Source organism: Protopterus annectens, chromosome 3.part0 (assembly GCF_019279795.1).
Source record: "Protopterus annectens isolate FY-2018-M chromosome 3.part0, PAN1.0, whole genome shotgun sequence".
Taxonomy (NCBI): domain Eukaryota; kingdom Metazoa; phylum Chordata; order Ceratodontiformes; family Protopteridae; genus Protopterus; species Protopterus annectens.
Window position 1 is genome coordinate 249,304,481 of NC_056731.1, and position 26,918 is coordinate 249,331,398.

Consider the following 26,918-nt stretch of genomic DNA (forward strand, 5'->3'; position numbering starts at 1 on the left):
TTGCAGACAACTAACTGCTTAGAATTGTGTGATAATTTTTCAGTTAACTAATTTAAACAATGTTCCTAGAATGATGTCAATATGTCCTAATGGACTTACTGCATTGTAAAGGAATCTAGTACAGTTGCAGAGTAGTTTCCAGCTTTCACAGGATTTTTATAAGTTTGTATTCTGCTAAAATTGTTTTGTGGAAGTTTTAGTTTACAACGTATTGATCGCTAGAGTCATGATACATACTGGAAATTGGTAAGACTATTTAAAGTACTGATTCGCGGCTCTGAACATGATCTTTAAGTCTTTGGTGTAAAGGAAAAAGTCAGATTAGTGTTTGTGACATCATCTTTTTCAGCATTTGTTTTGACTAGATTGATAGTGTATATAAAAACAGTAACATGTAAACAGTTTAGATGTTAAGTTGTCAATCTCGCCTTCATTCTTGCTTGATGGGTTCGGAGCCGATCCTCGGCTCCGACTCGGCACTTGCTAAGCTCGAGAGTCACTTTTACCAGCTCGAGGAAGCCCCATATCCCATGATGCAATGCGGTAAGTACCCAGATCTCGTTTGCCGCTTCGCTGATGAGGTCCTCCTTTTACCAGCTCCTGGTAAGTGATTTAGATATTACTGTTTTAGCCCCCTTTTCAACTTAAAACTTTATTTTTTAACGTTTATAGTTAATTTAAGTCCCTTTCTGACTAGAAAATCCCTCACTCCTTTATATTTTTAGTCAGGCCTTCTCCCCTCCCATCGCCCCCCTTGTTAGGGTGTGTGTATTAGAAGTCAGTTATCTGACTTTTTGGAATAACTATTTCTTGGGACTGTGTTGTGTGTGTGTTGTTACAACTATGTCCAAGGAAAGGGTCTCAGGCTTTAAGAAGTGTGACTCGTGCTGTCAGAAGATGTCTCTGACAGACGGTCAAACTTCTTGCTTATACTGCCTGGGACCTCTCCACCTGCAGGACTCCTGTGCAATATGTCATTCTTTTAGCCAGAGAGTCCTGCAGGAGAGGAGAAATAAATTGATTTTGAGGGGCCTTCTTAAACCGGAGGGCTCTCCGGCTAGGTCGGCCCCGACTAAGACTTCCAAGTCTTCCAAGGCCCAGGCTTCTGTCTCTAAGCCTGCGGCCTCGGTTCCGACTCTTTCAGAGTCGAGATCGGCTCCTGCTGGAGCCGATCCTAGTTTGCACAAACCCTCGGCACCAATGGCTATCGGTGCCGATACTGGTTCGGTCACATCGGTGTCGGCTCCGACTGGCTCCGACCACCATGTGGCTCAGGCTTCGGTGTCTGCGCCGACCGGCTCAGACACCGTTACTTTTGTGTCTGTATCGGCTCCGGCTGGAGCCGATACATCGAGACCTTCTGTCGGTGCCGAAAAGTTGTCGGCTCCAACAGCATCCATGGTTTCATCGGCTCCGATGGTTCCTTCGAGGAAGAGGTCCAGGTCCCCTTCCGTGGAGCCGATACTTTCGGCTCCGGCCTCTCCTCTCCTCTCGGAACGGAGCCATCGGAGCCGATCATCCAGGTCATCCAGGCTTTCTGACCATGATTTAGAGAGGGTGGTCAGTAGATTATTAAAATCACAGGCACTGGCCCAGATGCTACATAGTCCATCTCAACAGACGACTATTAGTCCACACCCCCTTGCAGTTCCTCCTTCGACTCTACCTCAGAGTTTGGAGCTGGAGTCTTCGGGAATGGTTTCTGCTATGGCTGAGGGACAGATACCCCTTCTGCTCCCTCAGCCTCTACTCTTATCTCCTCTTGAGACCTTCCTTAGAGGGATTCGTGGTCGGGCTTCCTGGTCTCCTCCGAGGGGGTGAGTGGCATCGGACCCTTGTCCGACCCCACTCTTCCCCTTGGAGCCTCGGCCTTGGTGAGCTCGGCTCCGACATCGGCCTCGGAGCCTTCCCTTTCGGTGGGCCCTGGAGTTCCTGGTTCTTCAGAACGGGTTCTCTCGGACCTCCCTGGGAGGGGAGCCTTCGAGGTGATGAAGAGTGTGCTAGCCACTGGACTCAGCCAGCAGTCTGTTCCCTTAGCTCCTCCCTCTACGGTGCCTGTCGATATCTCTGCCATCTCTCTTGCTCCCGGACCCAGAGATCCTCCGCCTCAGGTTTCCCCACTGGGAAGAACCCCCTCTTCCGAGGATTCTCCTGATCAGTCAGGATCCTCCGCGCAAGAGGACCTGTAAGAGGAAACACGTAGACTCCCCCGAGTCTATCACTTCAGATACCGACTTAGATGAGTCGGAGGGATCCCTAAGATCCCCCTCTGAGGATGTCTCCTTTTCAGACATCCTAGAACTCCTTAAACAGAGGGGAAACTGGCCCTCCAATAATCCCTGTAAGGATGAGTCGGTATACCTGGAGGCGTTTGGATCTCGGCCCTCCACCTCCTGGGTGTCTCCGCCTTTCGACCCCCTTATGCAGGTTATCGCCGAAGGCTTGGGCTGCTCCTGACTCTGTAGAGCCAGTTCCTAGGAGGCCTTCTAAATTTATTACTGCCCCTTCGGACAAGCAATTTCTCACGAAAGGTGTCCCTGCTGATGCCATGGTGGTGGCGGCTGCCACTAAGAAGGAACTTGCAGATCCTTCCGTACCTGTCCATCCTCCTAATAAGGACTCTAGGACCATGGATAGGTATGTAAGCGGATGTTCTCTTCAGCGACCTTTGCTATGCCGCCGAACTACTTATGTCACTTCACCAGACTCCAAAGGGATATCCTTAAGGAGCTAGGTGAAGTAGTACAGGATCCCACAGCTGCAGGGGCTCAAGAAAAATTGCTTCACAGCTAGGAACCCTTAATTCTATTGTTAACTCCTCCATGCGACTGATATCATATGCAGCAGATGGAGCGAGTAGGGCCGCAGGTACAGGTGTGGCTCTTAGACGCCAAGCCTGGATGCGGCTCTGTAATTTTGCAGATCCCTTTAAGGCGTCCTTCACAAACTCTCCCTTTGATGGGTCAGCTTTGTTTGGCCCTCAAGTGAAGGAAACATTGACCAGGTGTGAGCAGGACGGCAAGACTCTTTCTGCCGTGGCGGTCCGTTTTTCCACCCCTTCTAGACCTTACCCTAAAGGACAGAAGGGTGGCAAAATGTGGTTCCGCAAATCCCAAGGAGTCACGCCGGATTCACGTGGTCAATTTACCCCTAGAGGCAGAGGGGGTAACAATAACAGACGCCGCTCTAGAGGCAGAGGGGGTCCACAAAACCAGGGAAGCAGAGAGCCTCTCTCTGACAAGCCCTTTCAGCATCCCTGAGATGTTGCCCGACTGTCCATCCTTGGAGGCAGTCGGGGGAAAAGTATTGCTGTACCCAGAAGCCTGGCTTTCCCTAACTCAAGACAGATGGGTACAGTCGATCATATCCGAGGGTTACAAAATTCCTTTCGAGGAAACTCCCCTTTCTCACTCAAATTCCCTTCCAGATGTTCCACCCGGTCTAAGGGAAATTGCAGAGTTAGAAGTTTTAAAACTTCTGCAAAAAAGAGCCATTCAGCCAGTTACAACAGATCATTCAGAGCCCGGAATCTACTCAAGATTCTTTTTGGTCCCCAAAAAGACGGGAGACTGGAGACCAATATTGGATCTCCGCAGACTCAACAAGTCTGTGAGAAAGACAAGATTCCGAATGGTCACACTTCAGTCAATTCTGCCCTTCTTACAGAAGGACAACTGGATGTGCTCAATAGATCTTCAGGATGCGTACTATCACATAAAAATTCACAGACGCTCCAGAAGGTTTCTCCGCTTTCGGCTGGGGTCCAGTCATTTCCAATTCAGAGCCCTGCCCTTTGATCTCACTACAGCCCCCAGAGTGTTCACCAAATGTATGGCAGTGGTCACGGCTCACCTGAGACGTCAAGGATTCCAGGTGTTTCCGTATCTCAACGACTGGCTCCTTTCAGCCACCACCAGGCATCAGCTTCTTCAAGCCAGGGATTACACAATAAATCTTTGCACTCAATTGGGCATCTCGATCAACTACAGAAAATCCTCCTTGTTGCCCTGCCAGTCTATTACTTTCATAGGCGCAAACTTAAACACTGTTCGGATGTCAGCTACCCTCACAGACCAAAGAATCTCAGATATACAAGGTCACGTGAGAATCATTCTAGCCAGCAAGAAGGTACAAGCCAGAATGGTTCTAAAAGTGTTGGGCCTCATGGCTGCGGCCATTACCCTTCTTCCCTGGCTCGCTTCTATATGATCCTTCTTCAGTGGATGTTGTTCACTCAGTGGTCTTACCAACAACTTCCGATGCGTCACCAAATACTGGTGACACAGATTTGCAAGAATCATCTTTCTTGGTGGATTACTTCTCCCCAGATTCACCAAGGCAGACCCTTTGTACCCCCAACCCCGGTAGCCACTGTCACTACGGATGCCTCCCTGATCGGGTGGGGGGGGCATTATCAGGGCAGGATGGTTCATGGGACGTGGCAACCGTTCGAATACCACCTGCACATAAATGTCCTAGAGATGAGAGCAGTGCTTTTAACATTGCAAGCCCTCAACAACTTTCTTCCCTTGGGGACAATTGCAGTCCACACAGACAACATGTCTGTAGTATGGTATATCAACAAACAGGGCGGAACCAAGTCCTACCCCTTGTGTCGAGAAGCTCTCAGACTTTGGCAATGGGCGATCTCCTCTCATCGGTTTCTGGTAGCAACGCATATCCCTGGGAAAACCAACATTTTAGCGGACAGATTGAGCAGAGCTATTCTCATGCCTCACGGCCGGTCTCTCAAACAATCTATAGTGGAGGAGATTTTTCTACAATGGGGTCGCCCATGTTGCGATCTTTTTGCTACTCCCCAAAACAGCAAATGCCCAGACTTCTTCTCTCTCTTCCCACTGCCAGGCCATCCCCCCAGAGACGCTCTGACCCAGGATTGGCCCCAGGGACTTCTTTATGCCTTTCCTCCCTTTCCTCTGATCCCACAAGTAATCCAGAAAGCCACCGTTTTGAGAGCCAAAATGATTCTCATTGCCCCTTATTGGCCTCGACAAATTTGGTTTCCGTTCCTCCATCGTCACCTTTTGGTGCAGCCGTGGCATCTGGACCCAGTGCCAGATCTTCTGATTCACCACTCGGGTCAGCTGCACCGGTCTATCCCTTCTCTCAACCTCACAGCATGGTTGCTCCACTTCCTTCCATAGCCAGGCTTCCTATGATCTCTAATCCTGTTAGAGACATCATAGTAGCTTCCTTAAAATCCTCTACTAGGAGGATTTATACTAGCAAATGGAAACGTTTTTCTTATTGGGCAAAAGCCAAGAATATTGATCCCTTCACTGCTCCAGTACAAGCAGTTTTGGATTTCTTAGCGGAAATTTTTCACGGGCTCCTCTTCTTCCACGGTCAAAGTTCAGTTGGCCGCTATCTCGAACTTTCATGTCGGGTTCGCAGATCACAACATTATGTCCCACAGGCTTTGTAGAGCCTTCTTAAAAGGAATTTTTCTCCTGAAACCTCCAATCAGGAGTCCTCCTCCTCAATGGGACCTAAATTTAGTGCTGACATCCTTGATTCTTCCTCCCTTCGAGCCAGCTGTTTCATGTTCCCCGAAATTTCTTTCATGGAAAACTTTATTCCTGGTTGCTATTACATCGGCTAGGAGGGTGTCTGAACTTCATGCTCTATCTGTTCGCCCCCCCTATTTAGTCTTCCACAAAGACAGAGTATCATTGAGAACTAATCCAACCTTTTTGCCTAAGGTCGCCTCAAAGACTAATTTGAATCAGGCTATTGATCTTCCTGTATTTTTCCCAAACTATTCAAACAGATCGGAACAAAAATTACATTATCTTGATGTCCACCGCCAACTCAGATATTATTTGGACAGAACAAAACAACTCAGGAAATCTGATCAACTTTTTGTTTCTTATGCTGATAACAAGAAAGGCCTTCCTGTCTCAAAAGTGACCTTGTCTAGATGGCTTTCTCCTGTCATCTCTGAAATTTATCAGCTCAGGGGAAAACAGCTGTGCTCAAAACCTAAAGCACATTCAACCAGAAGCTTAGCCACTTCCACAGCTTTTCAAGCTAGACTTCCATTAGACACTATTTGTGCAGCAGCCACTTGGGCCACTCCTCATACATTTGTTTCCCATTACAAATTGGATTTGGCCTCCAGGGACAGAGCCAGTTTTGGCTCTACAGTTCTCAAGAGTCTGTTCCATTGAGCCACCCAGGATAGAGGTGCTAGGGACGCGGTCCCATCAAGCAAGAATGAAGGCGAGATTGACAACTTAACATTGAGAAGTTATGTACCTACCATAACGTTCCATGTTAGTTGTCTTCTCTCGCCTTCTTTCTTGCGACCCTCCCTCCTTCCCCCAGGCCTGGACAGACCTTTCTCTCTACAAGGAAGTATGCTTCTGAAGACCATACAGTGCTGGTCCTTCTACCATCCTTCAGGTTTTTTTCTCTCCTTCTTTCTTCCTTTTGGAAGTTATTATGCTAGGTGCTATTGCCTATTGTCATCAAACGAGATCTGGGTACTTGCCGCCTTGCATCATGGGATATGGGGCTTCCTCGAGCTGGTAAAAGTGACTCTCGAGCTTAGCAAGTGCCGAGTCGGAGCCGAGGATCGGCTCCGAACCCATCAAGCAAGAAAGAAGGCGAGAGAAGACAACTAACATGGAACGTTATGGTAGGTACATAACTTCTCATTTAATTACTTTTGTGTATTATTTAATTTTTGTATCCATTTACTCTCCTTGAACTGGGAGGCTATCAGTTTAATTAACTAATTAATTGGTTCTTGATAACCAGGAAGGTAGAATGGTACAGGGGATCGTTTTCTGCCTTGTCTTAGTCCTTTAGTCCATAGGCACAATACATAGTTACATGATTTGACCTAGTATACATAATTGTAGTACAGATGAGGGGACAGTTATAAGTAGCACACTGTAATTATAGTCTATAATCTGAACATATACATTACCTTTTGGTTGCATTTAAAGTACCAGTAAGAAAAAAATATTTTATGTCATTTTGATTTTGTCTGTGGTGCTAATGTCTCTGTAGTAGTATAAGCAGCTGTTAATATACATTGTTTGTCCTACTTCAAAATGACGTGATGAGTTGGGTATACTGACATCATTTTTTTCCTGTAGCATTTTCATTTCTACAGTGTAGTCTGTGTCACTGTAAGAATGCATTATGTTAAATTTGGTACCCAAACATGCAAGGTTACCATCTATGCTGACAATTTCCTTCTTTATTTCAAAAATCTCATATATGAACTACAATGTTTTTTCAAGGGTTTGTTAATATTTCTGGCTGTAAGATAAATGTCTCAAAGACAGAGGACATCTGTATCACCAATGGTCCTTCATCTGGTTTATTACTTCATTTCCCATTTGTACGAAATGGGAATTGCATTTTTTATCTAGGGATATAGTTTTTCAATACACTTGAGTTCAATAGAATTGATTTATATACATATATATGATAAAAATAGAAATCTCATTAACAATTGGAAGAGGATTCGCCCAGATATACTGCAAAAAACTCGGGCAAATATTTGGTTTATATTACCACTCCCTTTATGTAGCACAAGGACTACCTGATCCCAATAGTGAATGGCTACAGAAAATTAGGAAGCTGCTTCTCAGTTTTATATGGGATGGGGGAAAACATAGGATATGCTGGGAGATATTGTCATTGCCATTGTTTTTGGGGGGCAAGGTTATTCCTTGACTTCATTCTATATATTCAGGTGATAAGATTAGGGACAGCTGTACAACTTATATCAATTAATTATTCTTCACAGTGGAAGGAAATACTGTCAGTGTTCTTCATATTGATCACTGCTGCAGTAGCTTTAGCTAGGATATAACAGCCAGCCAGCTTCCAAAGCTTCAGGGCACCTTCCATGCACCCAAACTGACAAGCAGCTCAAGTTGAGTTGACTAAAAGACAAGTTTGGGTGCAAACCCCTTCAGAGGTTTCCCACTGCCAAAGAGTATGCAGCACTGAGGCTTTCAAGGATTGATGGTCAACATATGCTATCATTTGTCTTTTGCTGGGTAGATAACTTCCCTTTGGGAAAAAACTCCCATTCTCTTATGTTTACTGGAGTTTTATTACTTTTCTGTTCAGCGAAGTTATTTTAAATCTAGGAATGTTGTGTTGTGTTTTAACAGACTGTTTCAAGAGTATAACTTACTTTTAAATGGAACACTCATTTTTCTTTCAGTATAAAAGTAGCATAAACTAACTGATATATTTTCTGTGGAGAAATTGTGTTTATTTTGTGTTATATGTTTGCCATTTTATTTTACTGTGTTTTTTTTTTCTGTTAAAAAAAAAGTAACTTTTGTGGACTGGTAGTTTTACTGGCATTTTCTGCTTGTCTTCCACTGGAAAGAGAAAACATTTTCTGCTTGACCATGGAACAGATTGTCAGTCCACAATTAGTTCTTCCAACCACAAAAAGAAAAAGTTAAGCAAACAGCCTTTGCCAGCACAGCGGGCTAGCAATTTGTCTCAGCCACAGGAGGGTGGCTCTGCTGTGGCCATTTGTTCTACCTCATACTACTCATCTTTTACAAATGAACCACTTGGCAGCAAATCAGTTCAAAGGAACACGGCACTAAATAAATAAATGAGTGAATAAGCGCCTTTGTTTGATTACGATCAAACTTTATCAGATTAAACTCAGAAAACATGTGCCTCCTTTTATAAATTTAAAGAAACACACAAGAAAAAAAGTAAATATAAATTAATCCGCATGAAACAATGTATCCTGATACGTAGTAATCTTAATGTCAGAACAACCTGCAACTAATGAATCACATCACATGAATCAAAATTAAAAAATAAACAGTGACCACATTATAAAACTCATAATGAAATGGACCAAATGCTACAATATTAAACTCTATCAAAAGATTTCAGCTTTAAAAAACTTGTGATTGAAATAACATCATTAAGACTGGGAGAGACTGTCGCATGCAAGAAAATCTGCCACCATGCTTCCCGTTGCTCTAACAACACTTTCCATGGTCCACCTTTTGGACTCTTCGATACCTGTCGTAATACTGCAAACTTAAACTCGTGACAAGGAAACTAGCTGATATGTTTATATAAAGCATTGGTAACTTTCTTCTTTGATATTTCATATATATGCTCATAAATTAATTGACACAATTTATGTTCATTTTTGTCAGCGTAAAATCCACTACGTTGCATACAGTTGGTGATGCAAATAATGCCCAATGTATAACAACTAAAACGGGCTGAAGTTGGAAAATATTTGTTTCCTGCTTGCACTCCCAAAACACAGTTCACATAATTACATTGATGACATGCACCACATTTAAACATCTTGCCTGCAATCTTGTTATTACCCGGTCTCTCTAAAATGTTCTTAAAATTAGGACCTCTTTTGTACACAATGGTAGGGCGGGCACCCAGTTGATCAGCAATGTCATTATCAGATGCAATCAAACCCCAAATTTTTGATGACAGTTGTCAGAGATTACTGCACTATTCGTATAAATAGTAGTAACAAAAGGGCAAAGGGTATCCTTCTTAGCTGGTTCATCAAGTGGCATCAACAGATTGGTAGTAGTGTCATTGATAGAAGTACCACCAGTAGCCCCATCATCCTCAATAAAATAAGACATTATATGTCCACTACTCGATTGTAATAAAGGGACATAAAAAAAAAAAAACAATTTTTCTTTTATGCATAGCTTCCTGTTGGACCCTTGAAAGAACGTCAAGAGTATACCCCCTATATAAAAACATCTGCCGAAGATGATTACATTCGTAAATAAAATCACTGTCATCAGAAACCATTTGTGCAGCCCTAACCATCTGGCCCTTAATAAATGCATGTTTTACATGATAAGGGTGATTACTGGTATAATGTAAAAAAACTATTAGAGTGTCAGTTTTCTATAGATGGTAGATTTAAGACCATTAGTACATGCATCTTTAGCCAGACAGACATCTAAGTAAGCAATCGACCTTAGTTCAACCATATGTGTAAACCGAAGAAAAGGAGTGGTACCATTAATATAATCTATAAATGAAGAAATACCCTCTTTGGGAGCAGTCCAAGCAATAAACAAATCATCTAGGTAACGAACATGCACTGAAACAGATGAAAAATAAGGGCTAGAAAACAAAAAACGGTATTCCCAATATGCCATTATAATAATAGCATAATGGTTATCTAAGGCCTTTTGTTATACTCACTATGACAAATCTGTTCCAGGCAGGATCAAGTCCCAGTCTACCAGGTCTTTGGCTTCATCTATGCCTTGTAGGCAAGGGTTAGATTCTAGAAGCTTGCTACTTGGTCCTCTGTACATACTTTTACAAAGCAATATAAGCTTGATTCCTTCTCTAGGTGTATATCAAGCTTTGCTAGTCCATTCTCCAGGTGCTCCTGGACCCTTCCCCTTTCTCCTATCAAATATAATTAGCTCTGGTAATCTACCCATATAGCTAAGGCTACTGCAGCAGTGATTAGTATAAAGAACATAGTACAGTTATATAAGTTAAACTTAATATAAGGGTAGATGTTTGAATTATCACTGCTGGAGTAGTTGCTGACTCCCGCCATCCCCCTTGTTTTGTGGTGTGTTTTTTATGCCGGGGTGTGGACATTTATTTTTGTGTTATTCCTGGCATTATCCTTTCAGGGCTCAGCCTCCCTTTCTCTGTCTCTCCCTCTTCTGGAAGGAATATTTGAAGGGCTTTGTGTCCAAACTTATCTTTTCGTCAGCTCAGCTGTAGCAGTGACAGTTTGGATGTGTGGAAGGTGCCCTGATGTTTTGGAAGCAGGCTGGCTATTATATCCTCGGCAGGATATAACCCAATTAGCTAAGGCTACTCCAACAGTTAACATTTGAATATCTACTGTTATGGTACGTTCAACGTACCCAACTCGAGTTTCTATCTTGGAGATTTCAGTAAACGCTATGAATTTAACTGGTGATGAGCTTTCACAAGACTTTTTAGGGGCTTCATTGTTAAAATGGGAGATTTTGGCCTCCCTAAATGATTTTTTAAACCAAGTGAAGTTAAGGGTATGGTTGAAGGTGCTGGCCAAATAAAGACAATGAGTAGCTACTACAAGATTATCCCTGCTTTACAGAGACGCTTGAGAGGATGTGATAAGTTACCCCACTAGACCTAATTGGTTATAAAAAGGTGCTCTTATTAGGTGGGATCACTTTGCTGTCTTGTATTGTTTGAATGCAGTGTTTAGAGAATTCAACAATCTTTTAGTACAGGAAGTGGAAAGTCTCAAGTCTATGTAAGGTTAACCCCAAAGAGTACCCTAATTTTGTCTCTTGGATCATTGACATGTGGCAACCCTGTCAAAACAAAGGAGTTATCTGTAAGACATCTGCTTTCTTTAATAAAGTTGAACTAGATAATACTGAAAAGTACAGACTCCTGGGAAAGGGAGTTTAACACTCTTCTGCCACAACAGGACTCGGGGGGGGGGGGGGGTTATACTTTCTATGCTGAAGTATGCCTCTCAATCCAGAAAATTCAGATTTTTTGGCTGGCAATGCCAGTTAAAATATTTTTACACACCAGTGAGGCTTGCCAATATTTTCCAGACAACTTAATTTAGTTGTTGGAAATTTCATAGACAAGAAATGGCAAATTGGCTCCACTTATTCTGGGATTGCCCTTCACTTTACTACTTTAAGCTAATTATTCAAATTTGGGAAGTGGAGATCTCCTGTGGTCAAATAATTTCCTGTTGGGGGTAGGGAAAGTTCCTGAAAGATCAATGGCCTAATGGGCAGTGCTGAATTTGTTGTAACTGTTAGCCAAAAAATGTATAGCGAGGAATAGAAACAGACCCCCCCCCAAAAAAAATGCTTAAGGAGCTTAAAACTTTCATAGGTAAACTCAGAGATCATCCCCAAATCAGAGGATCATTAAGAAATGGGATGCATTTATAGCATGGCTTGAACCTAATTACTGATATGTAAGTGACAAAGGAACATAATGATAAACAAGATGGAGGTTATTTTAGCTGAGTGAACATTATGCACTTTCATGTTTCTTCACATTTCAGGGACAGAATTATGAAATATGTTATTGTGAGATTAAAAATTGATTTCCTTTTATTTGTGACCCTTTAGCATGCAACTTGCTTCTGGTTTTTAGTTATTGTATATAGTTTTTAAAAATATTTATTGTTTTTACACTTCTATGCTTGTTCTTGATTGCAGATAATAAAATTATGTTATAAAAAAAGAATATATTATGTTGGTCATCCCTGTCCTTCAGGATCTTCTTCCCATTCACTTTTAATGACACTGCTCAAAGTTAATTCTTACATTCAGAATCTCTGTAACTATGTGTTGTTTGCCAGTGACTCCATTTTGTATGCTTTGCCTTCTTTTACAAAGAATGTAACACCTTTACAGCTGCAGCTTTAATCAAATTACATTGCTTTTGGTGAATGCAAAGATCTGAAGTAGGAGATTCATTTGTCAGCAACCTGTGGGGTATGGATCCGATATCGGATCCGAACCGGCATGGTTTATCCAGCTATGGATCCGAGCTCCTAGCTCCTCCCCTCACCCATAATGCCCTGCTCTCCCTACATGACCTCAGATCTAGTTTGCCGCGTTCATGGTGGCAGCTTGATCTTTGAGCTCCTTCAGCTAAGTGATATTTTAGTATTTTACTAAGGGTATTTTTGTTAAATAAATATTTTTTTGTGTGAAAGTTTTAGGTTTCTCATGTGCAGGGTTCAACCCCAGGGCATTGAAGGAGTGGAGGTCGAAGTTGGTCTTGGCGGGACTATTACCCCCGGACTCAGTTTCGGCCTCCGCCCCGGCCTCCGCCCCGTTGGTAGTTACCGCTCCTGCGGTACCTGCCCTACCTGCTCCCGCTCCTCCTCCCGGGATTCAAACTCCCTCTACGGGTTCGGAGGAGAGGGAAGCTAGGAAGAAGGACCGGAGAGAGAAGCACCACAAGCGGCGGGCCGAGACCTCCGTCTCGGCCCCGCCGGCTAAGCGGGCTTCTCCTCCGGCCTCTCTAGCTACTGGTTCTCCTCCTCCTCAGCTCCGGTCCCCAACCTTTTCACCGGGACCTGAGGAGGAGGAGACCCGACCTCCTTCGAGGCTATCGAGGCGGTACTCAAGGCCTACCTCGGTAGCCTCTTCGAGGTCGACCTATAGTCTCTCTGACGCCGATCTGGACCGGATGATGCGAAGGTTCATTCAGGCCCAGATGCAGATGGGAGTGCTCCTGCCTCCCCCCCCCGGGGGGGGAGCTCGACCCCCTTTTTCAAGCCCATAGCTCCTTCTCCGACCCGCTACCCGGGTTCGGAACGCTCGGAGCCGGGCAGCTTTGGAGCCGGGGGTGGGTCGGCTCCGATAGTACTGGCTACTTCGGATCCGACCCTGCCCTCGAGTGTGTCGGATCCGACCTCTTGGAGCCTTGGCCCGAGTTTCGGATCCGAGGGACTGTGCCTTCGGTGCCATCCGTGTCGGAGCGCACTGGTCCCTCGGATCCGAGGGGCTCGGCCCCGGCTCCGATCCACTCCTCGGATCCGAGGGGGAGCCGTCTGTCGGATCCTTTGGTCGAGGCCGGCCCCCCTTCGGCTTTTGATGTAGTGGAGAGGGCTCTGTTGAGGGCTTCCGGACCCCCGGCACTTGCTTCGGCTCCGTCCCGCACTCCATCTGCTCTGGGTCAAGTTCCGTCACCCGGCCACTGGGACAGCCCGTTTCAATGCCCCAAGCAGTTCCTGTGGAACTAGACACTGCTTGCGAGGGCTCCTCGGACAGCCCCCCCGAGGAGGCACTTCGCAAGCACACGTGTAAAAGGAGGCACATAGACTCCCCCGAGTCTGTAACTGAAGACACGGACTTGGAGGAAGGGGAAGGCTCCCCAAGATCTCCCCCCGAGGATGTCTCCTTTGGAGACATCATGGAAATGCTTCGTATAAGAGGTGGGTGGTCTGCCCCAAAGTCTTCCTCGGATGAGTCCGTGTTCTTGGAGGCATTCGAAGCGGGCCCGTCTACCTCTTGGGTGTCCCCTCCTGCCGACCCCCTGGTGGACCTTATTACCACCAGGGCGTGGAAGGAACCGGACACCGTGGAGCCAATCCCCAAAAGGCCAGACAGGATTCTCAGCCACCCCTGCTGACCATGCCCACTGGAGTAAGGGACCTCCGGTAGATGCCATGTTGACGGCAGCAGCCACCAAGAGGGAACTCACCCAGGAGAATCCCTCAGTCCATCCTCTGAGCAAGGAGTCTCGGATGATGGACCGCTTGGGGAAGCGAATGTTTAGTTCAGCAACCTTCTCAGTGAGGGTGCTCAACTATCTGGCACATGTTATTAGGATGCAGCGCGATCTTATCAAAGAATACGCTGCATCCCCCCCAGAGTCCATGTCGGAGGAGGACAAACTTTTGCACTCCACCCGTATGGCCACTCTTCGGTCCGTGACAAATACCTCTATGCGGTTGCTTTCCCATGCTACTGACGGAGCCGCTAGAGCTGCAGGAGTAGGCCTAGTCACGAGACGCCAGGCCTGGCTCCGCCATTGCGATTTCACAGAGCCCTTCAAGGCGTCTTTCGCGAACGCCCCCTTTGATGGTTCTGCCCTTTTTGGCAAGACGGTTCGCGACACCTTGGTCCAGAGCGAGAAGGACGGGAAGACGCTGTCTGCCATCGGAGTCCGCTTCTCTGTGCCCCAGAGGTCCTACTCTAGGAACCAAAAGGGCCAGAAGAAGATGTGGTTCCGGAAGTCGCAGCAATCCCAACCCGCTCCGGACAACCAGTCCTTCCGTGGCAGAGGAGGACAGGGCGGACGCCGCCCCAGGGGCAGAGGGGCTCCCAGGAATTTCGGGTCCAGAGAACCTTTCTCTGAGCGACCCGCACAGCAACCCTGGGGGGTTGCCCGACTGTTCCACTCTGGAGGCAGTTGGGGGACGTTTTTCGGAGCACCTAGCGGCATGGGAGCCCATAACATCAGACCGCTGGGTCCTCCGTATTATATCCAGAGGATACAAAATCCCTTTCCTTCACGTCCCAAAACCAAAATCCCTCCCCAACGTTCCACCCGATCAGAAGGAGGCCACTTCAGCAGAAATTGGCTATCTGCTGAGGAAAAGAGCCATCCAGCCCATCCCCCCAGACCAGATCGGATCAGGGTTCTACTCCAGGTTCTTTTTAGTGCCAAAAAAGACGGGGGGCCTAAGACCCATTTTAGATCTGCCCCTATTAAACCTGGCAGTTCCCAAGGAGAAGTTCCGGATGGTCACTTTACAATCTATCCTCCCCCTTCTGGGAGAGAATCACTGGATGTGCTCTATAGACCTCAAGGATGCGTACTACCACATACTAATGGACAGACGGTCCAGGAGGTTTCTTCGCTTCCGGCTGGGAGCCAGTCACTACCAGTTCAGGGTCCTTCCCTTTGGTCTCACCACAGCCCCCAGGGTGTTCACCAAAGTATTAGCAGTGGTTGCGGCCCACCTGAGGCTTCAGGGGGTGCAGGTCTTTCCGTACCTGGACGACTGGCTTCTCACCGCACCAACAAGGCATCTACTATCCTTGGCAAGAGACTCCTTTCTTCAGCTAGTTCCCTGGCTAGGCATCACAATAAACGTAGGAAAGTCCAACCTGGCCCCTACTCAGTTGATAGAATTCATTGGTGCCAGGTTAGACACGAGGAAGTTAAGAGCCTTCCTCAGAACTGACAGAATTCGGAATCTACGACTCCAGGTGTGGGCCATCCTCCACTCCAGCTCAGTTCCGGCGGAATTGGTCCTGAGGGCACTAGGGTCCATGGCGGCAGCGATTTCTCTTCTCCCACTCGCCCGCTTGAACATGCGGATACTTCAGTGGACGCTTCAAGTACAATGGTCTTATCTTTCTCTCCCTCTGCATCACCCCATTGCAATCAGCAAGGCTTGCAAGCGGTCTCTCTTGTGGTGGCTCCATTCCGAGGATCTCCAAGGAGGCCGCCCCTTTTGTGCATCTTTCCCTCTTGCCACAGTGACCAGGACGCATCTCGCCTCGGGTGGGGGGGGCATTTTGCGGGACGGACGGTCCAAGGCACGTGGAACGACTCAGAGACCTCCCTGCATATCAATGTTCTGGAGATGAGGGCCGTGCTCTTGGCGTTGCAAGCACTTCAAGCCTTTCTTCCCCTGGGAACAATTGCGATTCAGTCAGACAACATGTCGGTGGTCTGGTACATCAACAAACAGGGGGGAACCAGGTCTTACCCTTTATGTCGGGAAGCCATGAGAGTGTGGGAATGGGCGATCTCCACCAACCGCTTTCTCATCGCAACGCATATTCCGGGTCGGTCCAACATCCTTGCGGACAAGCTCAGTCGCACCATTCTCTCCCCGTACGAGTGGTCTCTCAATGCTCAAGTAGCGAAACGTATCTTCGCACGGTGGGGAACTCCTTGTTGCGATCTCTTTGCTTCTCCCTTAAACACCAAGTGCGACAGTTTTTTCGCTCTAATCCCTCCTCCAGGGGATTCCCCGAGAGACGCTCTGGTGCATGCTTGGCCTCCCGGTCTTCTTTACGCATACCCCCCTTCTTCCTAAGGTAGCTTCACAAGAGAGACCTCTGATGCTCCAGGTTCTTCAGAAAGCCTCTCGGTTGGGGTGCAGAATGATCCTCATAGCCCCATTCTGGCCTCGGCAGATCTGGTTCCCTTACCTAAGGTCTCACTCAGTGAATCCACCTTGGATTCTAGATCCCATTCCGGATCTGATAGCACACCCATCGAACCTACCATCTCCAAACCTGGACAACCTGAAGCTGACTGCTTGGCTGCTCCAGTTCCACTCCTAATCAGGACTCCCGGTATTTCGTCTCCCGTTAAGGCCATTCTGGTAGCGGCGCATAAACCCTCTACCAGAAAAACTTACCGCAGTAAATGGAAGCGATTCTCCATTTGGGCGGAGCGGCAAGGTCTAGATCCCTTCACGGTTCCTCTTCCCGTGGTTCTAGACTTCCTTACCACTCTTTTTAATGATGGCGCCAGTAGTTCCACGGTCAAAGTTCAGCTAGCGGCCATTTCTCATTATCATGTTGGTCATGACTCTGGACCTCTTATGTCAGCCAAGTTATGTAAAATCTTCCTAAAAGGCACCTTTCTGCTTAGACCCCCTGTCAAGCAGGCGGTTCCACCATGGGATCTTTCCTTGGTTCTTCAGGCCTTGACCGCTCCCCCCTTCGAGCCTGCGGCCACAGTAGCTCTAAAATTCTTATCTCTTAAGACTGCATTTTTAGTAGCCATTACTTCAGCCAAAAGAGTTTTGGAACTTCAAGCCCTGTCCATGAAGCCGCCTTACTTGATCTTCCATCCAGACCGTGTGTACCTCAGGATCAATCCCTCTTTTCTTCCTAAGGTAGCTTCGGAAGCAAACATTAATCAGTCCATCAACCTCCCCGTTTTCTTTCCTAAATATCAGAACAAAGGCGAGTACAAGCTGCATTCATTGGATGTTCACAGGCAGCTTTGTTTTTATCTTAACAGGACAGCTGGTCACAGGCAATCCAACCAATTGTTCATTTCCTTTGCCAAATTCAATCTGGGTAAACCAATTTCCAAAGTCTCCTTGTCACGCTGGATTTCCCAGTGTATTCTATTAGCTTACCAAGCTTCCGGGAGGTCCGCACCGGACGGAGTCCATGCTCATTCAACCCGGTCTGTTTCTACCTCAGCAGCCTTTAAGGCTAGGATTCCTCTGGATGACATTTGTTCAGCAGCCACTTGGGCTTCATCTCATACCTTTATTTCTCATTACAAGCTGGATATCACGTCTAGAGGTAGAGCATCCTTTGGCTCCGCGGTGCTCCGGAATATCCTTCCATGATGGCCACCCAAGATTCAGGTAGCTGGGGACTCTGTCCCACAGGTTGCTGACAAATGAATCTCCTACTTCAGATTTAGAAGTTATGTACTTACCATAACGTTCCATCTGAGTAGGTGAATTCATTTGTCTGCAACCATCCCGCCCTCCTATCCCCCTGACCTTGTCAGTTTCCTGCATAGAATGTGTTACCCTTTGATTAGGGTATTTGATACAGGGCAAACTCAATCTGAGGTCATGTAGGGAGAGCAGGGCATTATGGGTGAGGGGAGGAGCTAGGAGCTCGGATCCATAGCTGGATAAACCATGCCAGTTCGAATCCGATATCGGATCCATACCCCACAGGTTGCAGACAAATGAATTCACCTACTCAGATGGAACGTTATGGTAAGTACATAACTTCTAATTAGCTAAAAGCTAGGTAGCTGCATGAGCTCCTCTCTCACCACAGTTCATCTTTTTGATAGGTGCAGAGGCATAGTTATGGTGGGGCAATGTGGGCAGCTGCCCCTAATGCAAGATGATAAGGTGCATGATTGGTATATGCTGATAGTGTGGTAATACAGTATCAGTATTCGGAAAGGAGTGCAGATATTGTACTTGAAGCTGGAGCTTTTCACATAAGATATTTTAGGTTTAGCAAGTCATTTGTTATGTTTGTAACAAGTGGTTTGCTTCAGTTTCAGAAAATAGCTTTTTTGGTCCTTAACTGTGAAAGGACATTTTTTCCTGTTTTTTTTTTTTTTTTTGCTGCTCAACTTAGAGTTGGGGTTCAGGGGAGGGCACCAGATAATCTAGGCACTGTTCTGCATCCCTTTCTCTGAAATTCCAGTCTACTGTGTGCTCTTAGTTGTGTTTGACCCTACTTTGTAAAAGTGCTGTCAACCTCCAAAGACTTCATAGGCTTATGACCCCAGTTGGAAGTAAAGGAAGAAGGGCTACTAATACACTAATACTGGGGTTATCCTAGTATAGCAAATATTAAATATTTTGATAATTATGATATTTTGATAAGTATGATATCAGAGACAAATTTCTAAAGAAAATGTAAATGTTTCATGCACACTCAGCTAAGCTTGCATTGAGAAAACTGAAAAGTACAGAAATGCCACAGAAGGAGAAACTGCTAGATCATGCTTAATATGTGATAGTGTAGAGAGAATTCTGTAAGGAGGAAAATACACACACACCAGGAGGAGAAAATGTTTGTGTTTAGCATGCAGATGCCTTTTATGTACATACATGGTTTATAGAAGACATAAGTTGTGGTTTGTTTATGAAAATGAGTAAGGGATGTGGTGTACTTCTTAGTGGGTGTGCCACATACGTGTGTTGAATGTCATCTGGTGTCATAACATTTATTTTTAAGGCATATCCCTCAGGTGTTAGACTCTTATGTACCTTAATACTTATCGGTGTGCCTCTGTGGGCATTCCAGTTGCATGTGTCTGGACAGATAAATGCCAAAGGGGGCATTATACTCCATGACTGGCCCAATGAGGGCTATGTAAAGGGGAGAATGACTTACATAGATCTAGATGCAATCCCTTTGATAATAAGCTGTTCATATAGAGGGTCTTTCCTAAATACATAAATATATATATATATATATATATATATATGTATGTATGTATATACATATACCATGCACACACCTCATACACACCTTGTGTTCCCCACTGCATATCCCTAGGTGGTTGGGATGTTAGACATTATCATGAAAGTGGAAGCTGAATGCTCGTATTATTAATTTTGAAAAAACAATGCCTTGTTAGTTTTCCAAATAAATGGAAAGGGAAGAAAAATGACTGCAGAATGTCTAAGGAAAAACATCTGACAGATATCAAACTGAGTATGGTCATGCATAGCACCCAAACAAAAAACGCATTTCTCATGTATATCTTTGAGAATTTACCTCCCACACACACATTTTCCCTTCCTGTATGACATGCAAACAAACTACAAGGAGGAAAAAAGAAAGGGAGGAATGCCAACAGGGCTCTTATCTTTAGAAGGCTCAGTAGAAGAACCAGCTTGGTGAATGGAATACAGACCGAATTCAGAGGTAATGGTCAGTTGGCAGCAGAGAAGTTCTGAGGATTAGACATCTGTATTTCACATATGTACCTTGCACCTTTCACGTGACGTAGGACATACATCTGATGTATGACGCCTGGAAGGTGTAAAGTCCTTGGTATATTGGCTGGACTTTAGGCTGTCCTAGGCAGGATATCCAAAAAGTAAAAAATACTGCAACAGTAAGAAGGAGAACATCTGCTGTTATGGTAAGATCTTACACAACTATACTTTCCTTTGTTATAAAAATATTGAGACTTAATTTTATTAATGACAGGAGAAGTCCTCCAATACTTGCCTTATTCCATTGGGCTTCTTTTCAGATTTACAGACTGCTACTACGTTTTGTGATTCTGCACCAGTCTTTTGTCTGGAGTTAGTTAATGGCATCTACTTTTCTTGTGCAACTACATTTACATTCTTTAGCTTCTTTTCCTTTGGATTGTGTGCTAGGGCAAGCATCTTATCTTCTTCTTCCTCATTCCTTATGAGAAAAAAATGCTGCGTCAGGTAACTATTTGAAATGTGCAGACCCACTAGACCGAGTCCTGAAATGCAGAGACTGGATGGTTGAAAGAACAGATAAACTTATAATAAGTCTGAGATGCCATTTCTCTGAATATTCCCTTTTCTCTGAGGTATGGTGATCTTGGAGTTGGTATATAGTTCAAAGGGTGCAGGAAGCTTTCCCCTCACATGGAGGGGCTTGCCCCTCTGCAAAAAGAAGTTTTAAGGAAAAGAGCGATTTTCGAAATTTGCTCTTCTCCTGTCTTTTTTGTCTTTTTATTTTTTGGCTTGCCGGCACCCAACATTTCGAGTACCAACATTTCAGTATGAAGCTACTGTATCATCATCTTTTGAGTGTCTCATACAGAGTTTTCCAGTATCAGTATGATATGCTGTGGGTACCGCCATAAAGAAACTATGCCGTGTTAGAATCTCAGGACAGTTATGGAATGTTTGAGCAGGATGGGTTGCACCTCTGTTCCACCACCTTTCTTCTCCAAGATTTGATTGTGGTTAATGTATTTACCAGCCTTAGACACTGGTAGTGATCCTTGCCTGCTTAAGATTTAGACAGATGGTTTCTTCTTCTTTCATATCAGAAAGGTGACTACAGTCAAGACATTAATGCATGCTGCAGAATATCTCATTAGTGATTGTTGCTAGATAGCTGGTGTATTGCAGCACTCCATGCATGTTTTCTTCTTTGCTCAGCATATATGTTTCCTTAGTATATGTACAGGTGTAAATGTGGCTGTATTCATGATAATTGTGCCTTTATGGAAATTAACAGTTGTATATCATTTACATTTTCAGACAAATATATCTGAATCTTTTTTGTAAAGGGAGTTATGAACTTGAAGTAAGAGGGATATGCAGTAGGGTGGCTGGCACTAAGCCCATGTTTTCCTGAAACATTCATTTAGAATTGTGATTCATTACCTAATTGACTACCTTTGTTCACATTTATCTTGAGACATTATATTTATGTTGGTGTTTTTTCTAGCAAGTGAATGTTACTGTACTAAAATATGGTACCGGAAAGTCTGCTTGCTTAAAGAACTCTTTAGTTCCATTTCATCGTTTTGCTTATATTGACTCCTATAAGCTTTTTATGAAACTGACATTTACTGTCTGTCTCTCAACTGCATTAGCAACAGTTGTTAGCATTTAACGTGGGAAAATCAGCATATGCACACAAACTGATGTCACCACATGCTATGCATATGGGATATGATTTAAGGCTAGGCCCAAGGGGAAAAAACTTGCCCTACAATCAGAATAGTGCTAATCCACCTTAGAGAATGTACATTAGCCACTGTTCTCCAGCAGGGTGTTAATACAGAGGTAATGCCCACTGAAAAACCTAGTCTGCTGCTTCACGGCAGCATACTAAGCTGCCATGGAGCACAGAGTGTAACAAGACAACAGTCACCATTATTTTACACTCACTAAGAAGCACTTTTGCTGTTTAGTGAGTGTAAAATTAAAACAAACAAAAATAAAAAAAAAAGAAAAGTGTGTGTGTTTGAGCGTATGCATGCATGAAAGTGAGATCACTCGACCCATTATTTTACACTTGCTAAGCAGCGCTTTTGCTGTTTAGCGAGTGTAAAAGTAAAGCAAATGGATAATTAAAAAATAGAAAAGCCTGTGTATACGTGTAAGTGCTTGTATGAGTCTGTTTATGTTTCTCTCTGGGTGTATGGGTGCTTGCATGCATGAAATGAGAAGTATATGCATGTGTGTGTGTGAGAGAGAGAGAGATCGAGCATTGGATGCAACTCATTTAAAATTAAGAGGTGTGTATATACCCCTCAAACGCTTGGCTCAAGAAATTCAGATAAAGCCTAAAATAATAGAGGGCGGTACAAAGGCTCAAAAGTAGTGACAGAGTTTAAATATTGCTCGTATAAAATTAGAAAGTAGCTGTAATGAGAGGATTTATGTTAACATGGATTTTCTGGAGGATATGAAGTCCATACTTGTCACCTCAGGTACACCCCTGATTTTGACTCAGATTTTATCTCTGCCTCATTTAATCCCAACTAAAACTGGTTGAGAAAAGGTGGGGAATTGCACGTAGTAACCAACGACCATAATTAGAGTTATAGACACTTTTTTACTTCAGAAAATATAATTAATTCACATTCTCTTATAATGTCAATGTCTCATGTTAACAGAACTAATATTTTGTGTCCCTGTTTAGGTGAGAGCTATGATACCGAAACTCAAATGTAACTCATTAATGTTATGTTGTCCTATCTTGCCGTAGTTCTTGCAGGTTGGGATTGGGTCCGACTCGGACAAATACTAAAACTTGAGAGCTTCCTCTGGCTCGAGGCTAACCCCTATCCCATGATGCTCTATCCCCAGATCCCCACATCCCCAGATCTTGTTTGCCGCTCAAACGATTGAGAAGTGTTTCTGTTGGCTTGTTGGCTAAGTATAGATTTCTGATAGTTTAATATATCTAAAACTCTTTCCTTCTACTCTTTTTATCTTTAGAGAGTTAGTTTGTTGTGTTGTCTACGTTAGGTAACTGTAGTTAGTAGTAAAACCCCTTCCCAAACCCGGTGAGAGTTTCCATTTAACTTAGAGGGCTGTCGCGGCCTGTTTAAGTTAGAGGTCTGCTTCCCCCATGTTTCCTTGTCCTGTCTCCCTAACAGAATCCATTTAAGTTAGAGGATTCTTATTCTTTCTTTCCTTTTTTTCTGCTTATTGCTGTAAAAAAAATATATATATAACAATAGCAGCAAATGAAGCAGTGAACGAACCATGCAGTCCACAAAATAACTGACTCATAAAACAAATTTATTAGCTGTAAGTGCTTTCACATAGGAGCTTCATCAGACCATAAAAACCAACATGCAGTCAAGAACACTTAAATCCTACTCAAAATCCAATCAGCACTCACTCAGATAATCAGCCTAAATTAAAGCAACAGGCAACATTTATCATAATAAAAAACTACGAAACATAAAAAAATAAAAACAAAAACAGAAATATCATAACAAACAATATATATATATATATATATATATATATATATATATGTATAATACATTAAAACCACAAAAATACATATATTTCTAATACTTGAAAATGCAGTCTCTCTAACTTTGAGTTTCCTAGACTTTAACACAGGCTTAATAGAGGCTCTCTCATTGAGCACCCTGTCTCTATCTGCCCTCAACCTCAGGATCCACTTTACCACCTTATTCTCAGTATGATTCCTGATATCCCCTTCTCGCAGACTGGGTCTAACCAAGTCAATCACCCTGAACTTGAAGGTATGATCATACCCCTGTAAAATAACATGCTTCGAAAGTGCATTATTCTATGACCTAATCCTAATGTTATATAAGTGTTCTCTAACTCTATCCCTCAAAACTCTGTCTGTCTTTCCTACATAGAAAGATCTACAGAGTGAGCATGTGGCTAAGTAAACAACGTGCTGTGTTCTACAGTTTGCATCAATACTAAACGTAAAGCACTGCCTTGTATCAGGGTATATAAAGTCCCCTGTTGTGTCTAGATAACCACAATAATTACAACTACCATAGGGTTGTGTACCTCCATCCCCCTGGTTCCACTTACACTCCTTATTCTTGGGGTGGCACAGTAAACTCTTCAAATTACATTTATTCTTAAATAGGAACCTGGGATCATCCCCCACTATCCTCTTAACGCTGGATCTACAGTCAGGACTCCCTAGTTCTTCCTAGTGATTTCCATGATTTCTTTGACATCAGTAGTGTATAGTACATCGGGATCTTCATCTCTCCATCTCCAGAGGTCAATATCTCGTCCTGCTCAACATCAGTAATAGGGGAATAGTAGGTTCTCGCTCTCCCTTGCCTTAAAATGTCATGGTCGTGAAAGTTACTGTCTACCTCAGATGGACTATATCCTCTATCAACTAACTTCCTTTTCAATTAAAACCTTCTTCTGTGCCATTAAGTTTGGAGGCTCTCATCCCTTGCCATCTCATAACATTTTTTAACACATATTTGGGATGCGTAGCAGGGTGTTCCTATAGCAACTTTTTCTGTATATTCCTGTGTTTACCAAACCATTATTGAGTCTTTCAACAAATACATCAAGGGTTCAACCCTCTCCCTTGAATAATTCATAGTGAATCTTAAGTAATCATAAATACCATTAAGCTGGGTAAGGAATAGTTCAAGGTCCCCATATGTACCAGTCCAAATGAAAAAAAAAAAAGATCATCGACAAAATGTCGATAAAAAAGGACATACCTGATGTAAAATTCCATCTGAAACAACATTTCTTCTTCCCATAGGGCTAAGAACATGTTGGTGTAGCTACTGGCACATGGTGTGCCCATACCTACACAATCTCTTTGTAAATAGATCTGATCCTCAAAAAGAAATACATTATTTTCCAATATAATTTCCAAAAACAGGCATATCAGATCTATCTGTGCATCCCCATATTCACTATGCCCATTCAAGTGCTTATTTATGAATTCAAAGCCTGTTGCATTTGGAATGATGGTGAACAGAGACTGCACATCTAGAGTAACAAAATAAAAGTCAATACCTGTTGTTAAAGTGCTACTAAAGCTATACAGCTCAATCAGGAACTGCTTAGTATCCCTAAGTATTTATGCATTCCTGTCGAGGACAGGTCTTAGATATTTCTCCACATACAATGAAAAGGACTCAGTGGTCCAGCCCCTCCTTGCCACTATGGGTCTCATGGGAGGGTGCTGGCCATCCTTGTGAATCTTAGGCAGCCGTTGTATAATGGGAATTAAAGTCTAGGAAACTCACAGTTAGATAGATTGCATTGTCGAGTATCAGAAATATATGAATTTTGTGGTTTTAATGTATTTTATATATATATATATATATATATATATATATATATATATATATCTATCTATATTGTTTGCTATGATATTTCTGTTTTTACTTTTTATGTTTTGTAATTTTTTTTACTATGATAAATGTTGCCTGTTGCTTTAATTTAGGTTGATTACCTGAGTGAGTACTGATTGGATGTTGAGTAGAATTTTTATGGTCTGATGAAGCTCCTATGTGAAAGCGCTTACCGTTAATAAATTAGTTTTATGAGTCAGTTATTTTGTGGACTGCGTGGTTCGTTCACTGCTTCATTTGCTGCTATTGTTATATTATTTATTTTTTGGAGCAGTGCTACATTTGCCCTCAGTTGTGCGTCATTTTGCTTTGTTTTTATAAAAAAAAAAAAAAATAGGATTTAGAGGCAGTTTTCCCTTAGGTAGTTTTCACTGTTGCTTAGTTAGTTTAATGTTTTTTCTTTAGTGTTGGCCTTTTTATTCTTATTGCATAATGTCCAAAAACAAGGATAAAGGGAACCCAAGGAGCATAAGCAGTCAGGGTTCAAAAAGTGCGATAAATGCACACAGAAGATATCTCTCAAAGATAGGCACACGAGCTGTGTTTATTGCCATGGTGCCATCCATTTACAGGACCCCTGCACCATATGTCACAGGTTCAGTAGCAGGGTGTTCCATGAGCTTAGAAATACATTATTGGCAAGAGGTTTGTTGAAAGGGCCTTTTCAAGAAGCTTTAGCCAGATCTTAGAGCTACAAATCATCCTCCCCTTCTTCAACCCAGTCAAAGTCAATTAAATGACCAGCTACAACAGCTTCAGTTTCAGAGCCACCTAAAAAGATAGTGTCGTTGGAACCAAGGACTATTGATTCTGATAGACCCGGAACTTCTTCTTTGGTGCCAAAAGTGTCCATGGAGCCAACAGAAGTATCGAGTAGTCTGTTTCCTTTATTGGAGCCAATAGCCCCTACGTTGAGATCTCTTATCCTGGAGAGAGGGAGATCTCCTTCCTTCTCCACTCGTTCTTCCAGAAGTTTATCTAATGAAGATGTGGAGTGGGTGATGAAGAGAGGTTCGAACACTGGCCCTGGCAAAAATGTTGTCGTCTCTGGATCCAAAAGAATCGGAGCCATCCCATACGAAGCCTACTTCATTGATTCCTCCTCTGATCACTCTGGTGTCTTCAGAGCCAGAGAGTTTGAATCCGATAGCAACGGAACTGTCGGCGCTGAGACCACCTTTGGAATCTTCGGTTCTGACTTTGGCTCTGATTTCCTCGGCTCCTTCCAATGTCGAGGAGTCTAGGAGCTGACGCTCGCCAGTTGGGTTCAGGGAGGGGTGCTGGCACAGACAGTCGTCTGACCTGAGTCTACCCTTCGGTGCCTCAGCTAGGTTGAGCTTGGGTCTTACCTAAGTTTTGGAGCCACCTGTTCCACCTCGGAGTCAGCCTTCTGTCTCTTCGGAGCGGGATGGGGAGGTCTTTGAACTGATGGAGAGACTGCAGTCTCCTTAGACAGCCCCGCTCTCAGAGCCAACTTCTCGCCCCTCCCAGGTGCCAGTGTCTGTCTCATCACCACCGCCTCCTCCCAAGTGCAGAGACCCAGAACCTTAGGAAGCCCTTGCTGGTGGCATTGTCTCTTC

General features: G+C 44.0%; 1 protein-coding gene across 1 annotated transcript in view; it reads left to right on the plus strand.

Annotated features, from left to right (window-relative positions):
- The window catches only part of ULK4 (unc-51 like kinase 4), a 4,087,308-nt gene that overhangs the window by 1,955,206 nt on the left and 2,105,184 nt on the right, over positions 1-26,918 (plus strand). The gene's annotated exons all lie outside the window — the stretch shown is intronic.